The sequence below is a fragment of the Ovis aries genome, chromosome 5, assembly GCF_016772045.2.
Source record: "Ovis aries strain OAR_USU_Benz2616 breed Rambouillet chromosome 5, ARS-UI_Ramb_v3.0, whole genome shotgun sequence".
NCBI lineage: Eukaryota > Metazoa > Chordata > Mammalia > Artiodactyla > Bovidae > Ovis > Ovis aries.
Window position 1 is genome coordinate 93,122,630 of NC_056058.1, and position 16,119 is coordinate 93,138,748.

A 16,119-nucleotide genomic window follows, 5' to 3' on the forward strand; every position below is an offset into this window, starting at 1 on the left:
AAAGAAAATTTTTACATAAGTTACAAAATCTGAATCCTCCATTACACTTTATTGAAAGCCTCCATTGAAGCTATAAACTTTCTGCTTCCAGTTTTTTTGTTCTTTCTCCTAACAGTTATGGATAAAGGAGACAAAATGCTTAGATTTCTGTTTGAAATTTGTAAGGTAGTTAGTAGAGAGATTATTACAAGCTTCCAAATTTGAGGCTGGAGAAGCTACTTAAGGTTATTATTGTAGCTAAGCTGAAGAAGAGGGAAATATTAGGAAAAAGCCATTATAAGAAACCATAGGAGTCAGTTTCTTTGAGCCAAAGAATGCTTTAATTCTTTATTGCTTCACAGCTCTCTTCTTCCCCAAAACTTGGTGGCTTAAAACAATGGCTATTAATCTCCTAATTCTGTGGACAGGGTTCAGTTGCGTGGTTCTTCTGCTTCATATGAAGTCATCTGGGGCTGCAGCTACTTTGGATCTCAACTGGATCAGAGCACCCAAGATGGCATACTTAGGTAATAGAGATGCTGTCCATCAGCTGGTAGCTCAGCTAGGACTGTCAGCTCAGGGTCTTGATTTTCCTCAAGGCTTCCTGAGTGTCTCCTTATGACTGTTTAGGCTTGTGTGTAGCATGGTGGTTCGATTTCAAGAGGCAGAAAGTGGAGGCTGCCAGTCCTCTGAAAGGCTAGCCCTGAAGTGACACAGCTTCCATTCCGCTATATGCTACAGGTCAAAGCAATCACAGGCCCAACTTATATTCAAAGGGGTGAAGAAATAGACTTCACTTCTCATGGTGAGGGCAGGGAAATGACAAAGAAATAGCAGTTAACTTTAATCAACTATAGTAAATCTATGTGTAACTAACAATATAAAAGCTAGTGTTTGAAAAAAAGAGAGGAGTATAAAAAAGACTAGGTATCTCCTGAATGCATGTGACAAAAATGGGGAAATTAGCTGCTCATGATCACATTTGGTTGGATTTTAAAAAGCTTACTTTTAGATCATTCATTCTCAAACTTGAGTGTTCAGAATTTCTAGAAGGGCATGTGAAAACACATACTGCTGGACTCCACCCCTAGAGTTTCTGATTAAGCAGCCTGGGGTGGAGCCTGGGAATTTGCATTTTTAACTAACCGTCAAATGAATGCTGATGCTACTGGTCTTAGGAACCACGCTTTGAGAACCACTACCTTAGACACCTGGAGGGCCAGAAAAAGAAAATAAAAAAGGAGAAAAGAAGGAAATATATCCTTTTCCTCTAGCAGTATCTTTAAAAGCCAGGAGTAAGTTGCAGGCCACCATGAACACATTAACATGGGGCCTTTATGTTTGTTTTGGTCATTGATACTAGGGCTGCACCATCAACCCTTGAAATCTCATTAGCTTAACACCACAAAGACGTATTCTTACTCATGTTAAGTCTAGTGTGAGTCAGTAGCTTTCCTCTGTATGTCCCTACAGCATCTGGGACAGGCAGCCCTCAGTATTGCTCAGGAGGGGAAGAGGAAAGAGAGATGAACAAGGCACATCAGCTCTGAAATGCCTCAGCCTGGAAGTGACACAAGTTACGTTCTCCCAGAGGTGATTGACCAGAGCTAGTCACATGACCTCCACCTAAATGCAAAAGAAGCTGAGAGATGTTGGGAGCACATGGGTAATTAGCAAACCCTGACCATCTCTGCTAAAGCACGCAACTAACTTTAATGTCCCGTATCCTGTGATTAGGCAGGTCTGGAAGTGGAAAGACTCCCACAGGCCTTCAGAACCATATTAAACCTCTGCTTAGAATCATTTAAAAATTATTATCAGGACTTTAAGATACTTGTTCTCATCTATGGGTAATTTCTGGTTTTATTCCTAATTTTCTGTGTGGAAATAAACAGGAAGCCTAACGACATCCCTATCTTAAAAGAAAAATCTGTTGTAACAACTCCAGTATTACCAGTAACTTGGTAAGCCTTTGTTCTAGGCCATTTTAGTTGTTCTGTTAAAGCGTAGTGAATGCTATCTCTTTTTCTTCACTGATTTCCCCAAGCACATGATTCTTGAGGTAATTATCAGGTGATTGCTTTATGCTGCTGAAGCCTGGACAGCTTGTGCTGATTGGCAACAGGGCATTAGCAGGACTTTAAAACCATCTTGTGGGCATTTTTGAAAACAAAGAAATGGAATCTATTTTTGTCCTATCTATACAAATCCCACTGTTAGCCAAGTATAAGATAATTCAGTACAGAGTGTTGTCAGTGAGAAACAAAACACAGATTGGGTTTAGTTTCTTCATCAGCTTCCCTTTTTCTGCCGTTGCCTACCTTTTCTTTTTTTTTTACAGTGCCTCCACAAAAAGTGATGTTGGTGATCAGAACTCCAGCCACACCGAGATTATTTGGTCACGGGAAAGCAGTTCCTATTTTCCTCTGCTGGTAGGAAGATTTTAATTGGCAGATAAGCTTGTTTAGTAATGTGCTACGCAACCGGTCTCAGTAGCTTTGAGGCAAATTTCCATTTCAGTTTTGTCTCTTAAATTCTGCGGGCTTAATTAACACTTCTGGTATGTTCAAACAGTATGATGATGAGATGATTTCTGTAGGAACATGCTTGACTGGTAGTCACCTGTCTTTGTTTGGTAAACTAAAATAAGGTATGTCACAATTGTTAGAAAGCATCTGAGTTATGTCCTTTGATACTTTAGTTATATGGTCTCTCTATATAGTTTATACTTAGAATCTTTATAGAATTTCCCCCACTGCAATTATTTAGTAGCTACCGGATGGACAGCCTCTTTAAATTAATAAGTGACAGATCAGCATATCTCTTCTCACTGAACAGATGAAGAAACTGAGACAGTTTCATGACTAGCCCAAAGTATCCTGGTGAGTCAGGGGCAGATTTAGTATTAAACTTTAGTTCATGTGCTCAGGGCAAAGCACATTGTGTAACTCTGATGTTGAATATCTGGAGGCAAGGACACTCTCATTTTAATGTTTACTAGAACAATAAGATGATATGTAGTTAAAAAAATTGGAGACTATTTAAATCAAATTATGTGATTCATCTCAGAAGCGTGACTGTATTTGTCTACCCCAATGGGCAGAGAAAGACTTGAGCACAGACTGAAGACTGCCTACTGTGGTGGAAAGAGTGAGGCACTACAGCTGGAAGAAGCATATTCCAGTGAGAGCTGTGTGACCTTGGCCATGTCACTTGACTTCCCAAGAACCTCAGTGTCTTCGCTTGTAAAATGTGAGGCATCAGGGTAGATGTTCCCTAAAGTCTAAATTTCTGTTGCAGATATTCAAAGCTGTTATGTTTGTGTTAGAAAGTATCCTCCTTAGGTGAATCTTAATCCAACCAAAAATCCCTTTCTTTTTAAGATTTATTTTTAAGTGCAATTGCTATGAGAGAGAGTTTCCTTGGCTCTGGCTTGGCATCTGGAATCTTCTTTCTGTCATCAACTCTGCTGAAGAGCACAGAAGGGAATTGGGGAGTGAAGCTTGGCTCTACGGAGGCTGAGTGTACAGAGCAAGCACAGACTTGTAAGGCCAGGCTCTCTTCACAGCCCTGCTTTCCATTTTTCCCAGAGTTGGAGGCTAACCTCTAAACCACCTCCTGTTACCCATGGTAACTAACTGATGGACAGAAGGAATCTTGGCATGGGGAGAGTGTTTGCCAGGTTATTTTGGTAGCAGCTCTGGTATTCACCCTCACCGCCATATGCTTGGTTGGTTTGCCATGGAAAGAGCGTCGGGGAATTTGCTTTTTCAACTTTTTCCTCTTCTTCCATCCTTGTGCCAAGTGAGAAGAAGAATGTGGTGTCAACCTCATTGTAATACAGTGGTACCTCCCTACTTCTCCATCTGCCCTGTGGAAGGGAGCTTGGTGACCCTCATCAAGGGCAGAACATGGGGGCTGGAGTCCCTTTGAAGACCTCTGCAGAGGTCCAGGCTTATTTCTGAATATCAATTCACCCAGAGGCCAGTTTCACATCCTGCAAAAAAGCTTCTGAGAGGATGTGTCAGCAGAACTGCCATTGCATGTCTAGACAAAGAATTGATATTAGCATCATCAGCCAGCATCCAATCTGTTAACTCTTGTGTAAGCATTTGCTGTCTGTGCCCCAGGCATTTTATTTTTTGGCTTAAAATGAAAACCGTGGTTCTAATATTTAGACTTAGGTCTTTCCAGAGGTTCTTTCAAGGGAAGGAATCACAAAGTACCTTACTTCAAGATCAGATATTTTATTGAGTAATATAGAAATCCCCTCTTTGTTTTTTTTTCCTTCTTCAGTAAAATGGTGCCTGTGCCATCACTATCTTTATTGTATTATATGTCCATTATCTTAAAAAATATATTTATTAAACAACCTCTGGAAACTGATGCGGACATTCTGCTAGGCTCTGCTCACACAGTGGTGACTAGATCAGCTAGTGTCCCTGCCCCTCTGGAGTCTGTAGCTAGATGCAGACACTGAACACAAACCGGAGTAACAGGGTGTTTCTGTCTCAGTTTCGACTGAGGCACCAAAGAACAAAGAATAGGTGTCGAGTTCCTTGGCTTTCTCATTTGAGGTTGCAGACTACCTCTGCAGGATTTGCAGAAAGGGTACCTCAGAACTGGTTCTGCCAGCCTTACCCATTACCCACCTCCAGGGCACTGATGAGAAGGCTTAGTGTTCTTGGAGGTTTCAGTGCTGGTAGGGAGAGTGCCTTTGAGGAGAGCTGTCACTGTGCACCGTGGGGGTTTTCCTCACCTCGGGGAGGGGCTGTGTGTCCCCTCATTCAGACCTCTTTGGAAGAAAGAGTCTAGGGATCACTGAGAGAGAGTACTGTCCTGTGTTCCCTGGAGTTTGGGAACTTGGTATCTAACATCTGTGGCATCTCAAGGCAGAGGCCAAAGTGGAGGCAGATGGGACCTGGTGATGTGGGTCACAGCAGAGAAGAGGTGGCTGCGTTGGGAATGCCAGCACTTTGGCAGTTGACTGGGCAAGAACAGACTCTGAAGGAGGAACAGATCAAGTCACCTTGAAAGTAACTTGACAAGGAGGACCATAGGGAGGGGCTAGGTGACTTTAGAAAAAACAAAAAGATAGGTCTTTAGACTGGGGCTTCCCTCATAGCTCGGTCAGTAAAGAATCTGCCTGCAATGCAGGAGACCTGGGTTTGATTCCTGGGTTGGGAAGATTGCCTGGAGAAGGAAATGGCAATCTACTCTAGTATTCTTGTCTGGAAAATCCCATGGATAGAGGAACCTGGTGGGCTACAGTCCATGGGGTCACAAGAGTTAGACATGACTTAGTGACTAAACCAACCAACTAGACTGGGGCAGCTGAGTGGGAATGAAGGGGAAATTTCTAATGGACCAACTGCAAAGGGCTTTGCCCAGCAAAGCTGCTGCAAATGAGACATTCGGCCTGATGGGAGTGGCTGAAACCCCACGAAGAATGGGCTTGAGAAGCTTGGTTGCCCGCCAAGTTCAGAGGCACCAACCCCAGATTACAGTCATACCTGACAAGTGTGATCTATTTCCCCTATTCCAATCTACCCCCTGCCCCAACCTGAAGGAACTGAATCCACACAGCGAGGTGAGAGGAGGGAGTGTGAGGAGAAGTTTGCCCCACTGAACAATCCTCCAAGCCTGAAGCAGTCTGAGCTGGCAGAGGGGAGAAACGGCAGGTTAACTTAGGTTCGGGGTTTTGCCATTAAAATGACTCCGGAAAAGGGACTGCTTGTTTATGATCAGAAACTGACTAGAATGGCTACGGGACCGGTGGGAAATGTCCGTCTAAACCACAGGGAAGGACACGTGGAGGGGCCACATGTGAAGTAGCAGAAGGAGGAGAGGGTAAATGGCTTTCAGCTCGCACCATACTGATCCTGGTTCCTTTAACAACTGGGTAATGCTGTAAGTGAATAAAATATAGAGTTACAAAAATCTGTTCTTAAAAGATAGTGGGGAGGGGGATAGGGAGGTGGTCTGGAGCCCATTTAGAGAGCTCGACATGGGTGACCTCTCAGGAAATGGTAGTGAATGAGCAGGAGTCAGCTGTGCTGTGTTTGGTGTGAGCCGGGGGAAGGAGGTGCCTGTAGGGTCCAGACTGAGGAACAACGTTGGTTAACGTTCATGTGGAGTCATATGATCGGCATCCAGCAAACATTCAGAGTGGCGTCAACCAAGGCTCCGCTCATTCTTTGCACAGGGCACTGAGCTGAATGCTGTGACTGCAAACAGGATAAACAGCTCCTTCTCAGAGGTTTAAAGCTTAACTGCTCAACACTGAAAACAAAACGAAAAACGAATCACGATAAAAGGTTGAGATCTAAAGGCTGTGAAGAGCAGAGAAGCTCTTGCCCTCTGCCCTCCAGCTCCTGACGGCCCCAGATAAGGTTCTCTCCTTTTCGGACAACTGCCATCATAAACAGCCTCTCCTAGCGCACTGGTGACCTTTTATGGCGTGTAGGGGCACAGGGTAAAGAGACACAGAGCTCCCTGGCAGTCCCAGGAGGGAGGGAAAACCTCTGAACATGTTCTCGGGCTCTGTTTATGTTTGAGATTCAGAAAAGATTACTTGTTGTAAGCGTGCCATCCAAAATAACAGAGGTGAGATGTCAGCATCTCTGTCGATTGGGTCAGATACAACTTCTCTCATTGACACGATGCTTGGAAAAGTGGCTCGCCTTCTCTGGCATAAGTTTGTTCACTTAGGGAATAAAAAGAGCAGAAAGCTGAACTGGTGGCCGGGCCAAGGCCTGGGGAGAGTTTCTGTCGGCACGTGGACTCATCCACTTAAAGCTCAGATCCCAAGCAGACCTCAGACAGTGCGGGTGTAGAGGGCACTTTCCCAGCCTTGCTGGGGTTCCAGCTGGCCCTCAGTCTCTACCTGGAGACAGAGCATCTCAGGGCAAGGAGCAGAGCACCAAGGACTGTAGAGGCTGGGGAGACAAAGACAGACAGCCACGGCTTCCAAGGAATGCCCTGGTTGGGAGATAGAATGGCCATTCTCAAGACATCTGGTGGACACAGGTGCAGAGCCAACTCAAAAGGAGGTGAAAAAAGAGGTGAAATGTGCTTCCTGTGAATACAAGAAAAGACAGTGCAATCTCAATGACCAGAGCCTTCCATGTCATTAGCTTTTGTCTGTTCACTTTCCTGATAACACGTTCTCAACAGAGAAACCAGCAAGTGCATTCAGAGTGCAAAATCAGTTATGTTCATTTTACAAGAATATTTTGTAAATAGAGAAAACACTTCTGGAGTTTGGAGGCGAGAGTTTGTGCTGTGTCTGTCCTCTTTTCTCCGTGGTGGGGAGAAGGAATCTGTCCCATGAGAACCTGTGCCTTAGAGAAGAGTCAGTCTCCAAACAGGCAGCCTGGTTCTCAGAAAGTTCTCAACAGATATATTTAAAAATCAAAGTTGATGGATTTAGGGATCTAAAATTTCAATTAAAACTCTTTTTGAATTAGAGTGCTTCATGACTAGTCTGTCTTGTCAGTACTATACGAGAATATCAGATCCTAAGATGTGTTGATACTCTTTAATTTACAACACAATGTATTTCAAACACCAGTTTTCAAGTAGATATTGCAGTCCTTGGGTGTACTTTTCTCTTGGCAACACACAATAGGAGAAAGCGCATGAGCATTTGAGTTAAGCAAACATGCGATTCAACATCAGCTTTCCAACCCGTGGGGCTGGAGTCTGGGACCCTGCTCTAGCTTCCCTCTTTGGAGGGTCCTCTCTGACCCTGTGGCAGTTGCAGTCCTTCTCACAGGAGAGAAATCCAAAGGGCTGAGTACACATGCCTACCGGAACCCTCTGTCAGTGTGCTTTCAGGACTTGAATTCCCTGGGCAGGCAACTGGGAACACACTTCCAAGGACTGTAGGGGCCCAGGACAGGCTGGCTGGGCTATCCACCCTTTGGAGGATGGGGCCTGACCAGGGTGGGTGTGGGGTGAGGAAGAGCAGGATGGGGCAATGGGCTGCGGACTTCCACCTGTCCTCTGTATTGAGTCCTGAAAGTGTCAGGGATGGGGCCTTTGCATCTGAGTCTGGGTCATATTGCTTGCAAGCAACTTGACCTTCCTGAAGCTCATTTTTCTCCTTTGAAAATGTGCATAAGAATTCCTATCTTACAGATTATTATATAAACATAACTGTATGGAACATTGTAAATGATAAATTCTTATCACTGCTACCAATCATGGTGAGAGTTTCAGGCTGCACTCAAAATGTCTGCTAAATCACACTATTACAACTGATACGCACTGCTAATTGTATTGTTAGCACCAACAGTATTTCAGGTACATATGGTCTCTTATCTAAAACCTTTGGGGCCAGATATTTTCAGAATTCATAAATTTTTGGATTTTAGAACTATGTATGTAAATCATATATTGCATCATGCTTAGAGTATTTGAGGCAGGCCCTTGTTATCAAATACATTAGTATTTTTATAGTGAAACCTATTGAGTGAATATGTGTGGTAAATAAAGACTACACATGGCCTCCTGTCAATTCAGGCTGGTTGTTTTAAAAATAACTTTTAAAAATTTAGAACAGTTTCATATTTATAGAAAGACTGTAAAGATGATAGAGAGTTCCCATATTCTGGTGTCCAGTTTTCCATATGGTTAGCATCTTACTTTCCTGCGTTATATTTGTCACAGCTAATGAACCAGTACTGATATATTATTATGAGCTAAAGTCCATACTTTATTCAGATGTCCTTTATTTTTATTTACTTTCCTTTTCTCTTCCTGGATTCCATCCAAGACACTCCATTACATTTCTAGCTGTTAAGATTCCATAAACTCGTATTGGCTATGACAGTTTCTTAAACTCTTCTTGTTTTTCATTACCTTGGCAGTTTGAGGAGTCCTGATCAGATATTTTCTAGAATGTCCTTCAACTGAGATTTGTCCGACAGCTTTCTCATGATTAGACTGGGGCTATGGGTTTTGGGCAGGAAGACCACAAAAATGCCATTCTCATCACATTTGTAGGGTACATACTATCAGCATGAATTATCACTGTTGATGTTGATAAGTCACAACTTTATCACTTGGTTGTGGCAGTGTTTTGTCAAGTTTTCCCACTGAAAAATTGCTCTCCTGTTTTTTCTTGCCTTTTCATTCTGTACTTGTTGGAAGTCGCTTTGCATGACCCATACTTCAGGAAATTAAGGCCCTCCTCCTAGAGCGGGGAGTATCTATAAATTGTTCGGAATTCATCTGCATGGGAGATTGGTCTCCTCTTTTCATAAATCAGATTTTGTTGCCAAATGGGTTAAGAAATTTTCTATTTTTTCTTTCTTTAAAATCTTTGGTGTTGTGGATAAAGGATTATGGACCAGAACCAGTACTGTATCTAAATTTAGAAAGTCTCACAACATGCTTGCTCACTGTACCCCCTGGTGACAGAAGAGCCTGATTTGTGGTTCCTTATAGGAAGAAAGAATGAAGGGGACTAGTAGGAAAGGATTGGTGGCCTGTTTCCAAGAGCCTTGGATGGCCCCCTCCCATCATACCAGGCTTGGCTTTCCATTTCTAAATAAGAAGTACATTTGGTTGTTTCCATACCTTTTGAACAAATTTATCCTGAAGGGAAATACTGGGAGATATGATGATGACCAAGTTAAGAGTGTAAGTTTTAAAAAATAAGACAGATTTTCCTCTTTGTGTATTTGTGAGACCTTTTAAAATACGCATTTTCATAGGAACTCTTAAGTTGGAATTATTTTTTTCCTGGTACTTACTAGGAGAGGTGTGTATAGAAAGAAATGTAAGTGGTTCTTGCTCTGTGCCTGCAGAGTCACCTCCCATGGTCACCAGAGGTCCACTCCACCCTCCTACGTTCCCGCTTCCCTCTGAGATGCCCCATATTTGCCACACAGTCCCAGGCTGTCTTTTCTCCTCAACTCTTCTCACCAGCTAGATGAGACCCTCTTAAGATTTTTATCATCCAGTCCTAGCTCCCCTTTGGTCTCTATATGGCTTCTGAAACTTGCTTCTCTTCAGGGATAGTATTCAAAATGTGTGACAACCTATGCCCTGGAGCCGCAGCTGTGTCTTTGTGTGCCAGGCACTCTATCTTTAGGTACAGAGGGTCCAATGGGAGGGGACTCACTGAAGGAGGTGTAAAGGGACATGGAAATGGCTGAAAGCAGCTGCAACTTACCAACCTGAAGAGGAGTCTTGATATTTAATGTGCAGGGAAAGTAAATGTTATTAAATATATTTTGTATCATCTTGGTCACAGAGCCTTCCAGAATTAAGCTGTAGCCTCCACTTACTGATTACTGACATAATGCTTACACAGTCTCATGGTTGTCTTTCTAGCTTTTGGAGTTGCTCACTGATGCCCCAAGAAGGCGTTCATTGTAATCAGGGCCACAGTATGACCTAATATTGACATGTTACTGTTCAAACTTGCCTCTAAAGCCTAACAGCCAATATCACAATGATCTTAGGGCTAATTCCCTAGTTGGTATAAGCACCAGAATTGTTTTAGATGGGATGACAGGAATATATCTTCAGTGAAGTTTTTCCTATTTCAGTCTTCAAAGGGGCACAGGTCAGGAAATTTCTCTTCTATTAATTTCACTTAACCCATCTCCAACCTATGAATTCATTGCCCACATCTCTTTAGTATACTACGGGTGATCCTATCTCTTTCACCTAATTTAGAGAAATAATGTGGATGTCTTGAAAATGGTCTGAACTTCTGAGGAAAAAAAGTATAGATAATTTAGATGATGAATAATCTTCAAATAACTGCCTGAATTCGAGCTCCAATTAGGGAGAAATAATTAAGCATGTTGGCATTGAAGAAATAAAATATTTCAAACCACTCTCTGATCTTGGTCATGTCTCTTTTTCAAAGTCCAAAAATTAAACATAATGAAGGACTAGATAAATAAGTTTATTATTCACCATAAGTTTATAATTCACCATGTAATTATGCCACTTGCTGAACTGCCTGGAGTTTCTCAGAGACCTTCTTTTCAAAGGCTTGCCTGGGGGCAAAATCCCCTCAGGCCTGCTTTCTGTGGTGTCTTTAAAACACAAGTCATTGGGTTTAATTGCCTTTAGCAAAAGTCTGTCAACTTTTTTGTCGAACCTTTATCCCTGGTGGCTCAGAGGGTAAAGTATCTGCCTGTGATGCAGGAGACCCAGGTTCGACCCCCTGGAGAAGGAAATGGCACCCCACTCCAGCACTCTGGCCTGGAGAATCCCATGGACAGAGGAGCCTAGTGGGCTACAGTCCATAGGGTCGCAAAGAGTCAGACACGACTGCGTGACTACCCTTTCTTTATCCATAAAAATTGTTTGACTTTTTAAGTCTTATAATATACTTTATATATTTACTACCAAAATAATACATTATCTTCTTCATAAAACTCTTTACATAGTTCACTTGGAAATTTCTTGTGTACTGCTTTGTGAAAATCTGTTGTATCCTGAAGTATTTTTTAAATAGCCAGTCATGATTTACATTTTCATTGGTGGATGTTTTCTTTTTCTCTCATTAGATTTATAGAACTAAGGTCAAGAATTTTTTTTTTTTTAAGTTATTCTTTACAGTGGAAACTTTGCTCAACTGGAGTCTTGTCTGCTTTGCCCCATTCATGTGATAAGCAGCAAGACACTTTACTTGCTCAAGCCCTGCTTATCTCATCCATAAAGGAAGGGCTTGGACTAGATGGTTTCTAACATCCCTCCAACTTTATAATTTGGATGATAGGATTTGATTTGGCAAATCTCCCAGATGTTCTCTGAGTTTGAGAAGGGTGTCCTAATTTGACCATGGATGTTACGAATTTAGACAAACTTTTTGGGAAAACTCCCCAAAGACAAATGCTCCAGAGGCTTGGTGTCCTAAACCATCTTTCTGCTGTGTGGGGTGCCACTGTGGAATGCCACATCTAAAGAATCACAGCAGCAGGAGGCTGGTTGCACATGTGATTCATGAAAACTGTCAGCAACAGCAATATTCATAAAGGGAACTTCAGCTGAGAGTGAGTTCAATAATTTTTAGCTGAATATGCCAGCAGTCGGCCTCTTCACTTTTATTGGTTGCATTGTGTTGAAAATCCTTATTTTATTTTCTAATCCTTTGTGTGTGAGCTGTAAGTTTAGAGAAATAGATGCATAAAGAATACAAACGTCACATCCTGTAAACATATCTCAAGCTGATTATTTTAAATGTTTTCTTTACTCAAGCAGGTGGATTTAGGACATGATAGTAATAATAAACATTCATCTAAAGAATAGATTTTGATCAAGGAAGTCTCCCGTTGGTTATATATATAATCTTTATTCTGTTGGTTTTCCTAGGGCAAAAATTGCACAAGAGAAACAGACAACATCTCCTGCTATATAATACCAGTAAAACGAAACAAAGAAAAAGCAATCATGAAAACAAACAAAACCCCCCTTCAAAGCAAACAGAACCTCAAGACAAAAACTGGCCTAACAATGCAAGCTAAAACTCAAATAAGATCCTGCCACACCTAGGCAGCCACCCATATGCAGTCTGTATCCTGGAAAGACTTATGACTAAGCAAAGAGAGGAGAGGCCGTGAAAAGAATCAGTCATGGATTTTTAATTTGTAAGCACAGACTGATCCAGGAAGACTTACAGCAAATTTTATTCCAATGCCTCTTACTGCGTTTTATCATACAATCTGTGTCTGTCAGCAACAGCCTTTGATTGCTTCTTTAGCCAATCTGAAATGCTAGGAGGATCCTGGTTTAACCAGTTTTTAATAACTGCATCTCTATGCCACCCTCACCATCATTTCATTTGTTTTCAGGACCAGAGGTCTTTACTCACATTATATTTAAGGATCTGTTATAATATGATTAAGGAGGGTTGGCAGTAATTATACAGGAAATGAAAAATCAAGAATCTTATATTTCTGTCCCAGGCAAGGACCATAAATTATAGTGTCACAGCGGTTCTCTTTTCCATGGGATTATTGTTATAACACTGATGATAACACATTTGACATTTTGTGTAAAAGATGCCTTTATTTTTGTCATATAGAAAATATGAATGTGCAGTCAACATGGGCATCTAATTGTAAGCAGATGTAGATGCTGTGGTTAAACACAGGAGGAGATTTCCTATGAAAGTGGACAAATATGCTTTACATGAAAGTGACTGTCAGCGCTTTAAGTAGATACTCTGGCCTTTAGTGAGAAGAATGTAGAGGAAACGCTAGTTGTTTTTATTTCATGCTTAGGTTTTGTGTCTTAAAAGTCCAGTTAGTTCTCTGCATATATGACTTAAATACTTGGATTGATTCAGTAGCATTAATAAGTTTGAATTCTGTGACCTCAGTCACGCAAGCCAAGTGTTTTGCTCACCAAGTGTGCTCAAACTGGGAAGAAAGGCTAAGTCTATTAGTCAACTGAAGTCTGATATAAACTTTCCTTTAGATTTAAAAAGAAAAAATTTAAATCATGATATTCCATTCTGGGAAATATACTCTAGTATAGTTTTTTTTTTTTTCTTTTTTTTTCAGATGCCAATGAAATACCTGCAGCATGCTCAGGGTTAAATAAGCAGAGAGGTTGCAGACCATGCTTATATTTTGTAGTCTGGATATTTGGGAGATTCTCTGAGTCAGCACCCTTTCTTTGCACCTTCTGCCCTCCCTGCCTGGGAGGGCCAGTGTGGGTAGGGCTAGTCTTAACTGTGGGGATAGTCAGTAGGTGGCTCTCTTAAAAATGCTGTTTTCTCCCCTATTAATTTCTCCTTTTAATCTTTCTATGATATATATATATATATGTGTATATATATATAGGTATATATATATGTATAGACATATGTGAATATATGTAATTTACTCACTTGAAAAAATGCACTAAGTACAAGATAAGTGGAATATAGAAGATAAGAAAACAATTATCAGTGAATCCTTTTGCTTCCAGAGATGTGTGAAAAATGAGACATAGTCAACTATAAATATAAAGTAGAAAGTGTCAGGTACCATTAAAGGGAAGGAACTCAAGTACTGATTCCTTTGGGTTAAATGAAGGTATATTCTGGGTGCAGTCTCATTATGGCTTTAGTCTAGATGACTTGTCTGGCTAACCTCTCGTCTCATAGAATCTGAAACAATAGAAGCCATGAGGTAAGATTTGCTGGAGGAGGTTTCGCAAAATCAGATCAGGAAGATGGTTGGCTGATTGTTAACCATCTATCTGTAAATCTTTACTGACTCTCCACTTTTTACTGAACAATGAGGCGATGGAAGAGAATAAGACAGATGTGATCTCTGCCTTCCAACAGTCTGGAAGTTGTTTTTGTGAAGAACATGGTCAACCAGAAAGCAGGAGATTGTGCAGAGAGAATAAACTGGAAAAAAAAGTAACTTTACCTGGTCACTGTCATGATTTGGATTGGCGCAGAATGTGAATACCTAAGTCTAGATCTAGATCTAATATTTTCCTGTTATTTTCTCTTTAGGTTGAATCTGTCTGTGAATTAGGCAGAAGGACTAGGAGCTGTCTAGGTTGGTCATAACTTTTCTTCCAAGGAGTAAGCGTCTTTTAATTTCATGGCTGCAGTCACCATCTGCAGTGATTTTGGAGCCCCAAAAATAAAGTCTGACACCATTTCCACTGTTTCCCCATCTATTTCCCATGAAGTGATGGGACCAGTTGCCATGATCTTAATTTTCTGAATGTTGAGCTTTAAGCCAACTTTTTCACTCTCCTCTTTCACTTTCATCAAGAGGCTTTTTAGTTCCTCTTCACTTTCTGCCATAAGGGTGGTGTCATCTGCATATCTGAGGTTATTGATATTTCTCCCAGCAACCTTGATTCCAGCTTGTGCTTCTTCCAGCCCAGTGTTTCTCATGATGTACTCTGCATAGAAGTTAAATAAACAGGGTGACAATATACAGCCTTGACGTACTCCTTTTCCTATTTGGAACCAGTCTGTTGTTCCATGTCCAGTTGTAACTGTTGCTTCCTGACCTGCATATAGGTTTCTCAAGAGGCAGGTCAAGTGGTCTGGTATTCTCATCTCTTTCAGAATTTTCCACAGTTTATTGTGATCCACACAGTCAAAGGCTTTGGCATAGTCAATAAAGCAGAAATAGTTTTTTTTTTCCTGGAACTTTCTTGCTGTTTTGATGATCCATTGGATGTTGGCAATTTGATCTCTGGTTCTTCTGCCTTTTCTGACCAACCTGGATAGCATATTGAAAAGCAGAGATATTACTCTGCCAACAAAGGTGGGTCTGGTCAAGGCTACGGTTTTTCCAGTGGTCATGTATGGATGTGAGAGTTGGACTGTGAAGAAAGCTGAGCACCGAAGAATTGATGCTTTTGAACTGTGGTGTTGGAGAAAACTCTTGAGAGTCCCTTGGACTGCAAGGAGATCCAACCAGTCCATCCTAGGGGAGATCAGTCCTGGGTGTTCATTGGAAGGATTGATGCTAAAGCTGAAACTCCAATACTTTGGCCACCTCATGTGAAGGGTTGACTCATTGGAAAAGACCCTGATGCTGGGAGGGATTGGGGGCAGGAGGGGAAAGGGACTACAGAAGATGAGATGGCTGGATGGCATCACCGACTCGATGGAAATGAGTTTGAGTGAACTCTGGGAGTTGGTGATGGACAGGGAGGCCTGGCATGCTGTGATTCATGGGGTTGCAAAGAGTTGAACACGGCTGAGCAACTGAAATGAACTGAACTGAACTGAACTAGGAGCTGTAGTGGCAAATAGATTCTGGAATGGTCCAGAACCTGGCATGAGGTAGGCTGAGGGAAGGGGAAGAAAATTGGTGGGCAGCCTTGGTAGTGTGGTAGGACATGAAGAATAGGAATTCTGGAAAGAGAGGTATGCATGATTCTAGACTGAAGATGCTGCCATTTATGGTTATATTGCTAAATATTTTGATTTTGAGAAGATCAGAAGTGGCTGAGGAGAAAGTGAGAGCTCTGAAAGGTATCAGGCAAATGGGTGATAAGAGAGGAGAAAGCAGCAGTGGAAGCTGACAAGTCAGCAAATTCCTCCGTCTTTTTTCCTCATTAGCTCAAGAGATAGTGTCTGGATTGGTGATAAGAGAAGATGAATAGAGAAGGAAGATAGAGCAAAAACCTGAGCCACAGCTGGGC

The 16,119-nt window shown here is 41.7% G+C and overlaps 1 long non-coding RNA gene across 2 annotated transcripts in view; it reads left to right on the forward strand.

Annotated features, from left to right (window-relative positions):
• The window catches only part of LOC114115026 (uncharacterized), a 245,082-nt gene that overhangs the window by 204,357 nt on the left and 24,606 nt on the right, over positions 1–16,119 (forward strand). For both annotated transcript variants that reach the window (XR_003589533.3, XR_009600741.1), the window contains exon 4: positions 2,321–2,411. This is a non-coding gene — a long non-coding RNA (uncharacterized LOC114115026). The remainder of the gene's footprint in view (positions 1–2,320; positions 2,412–16,119) is intronic.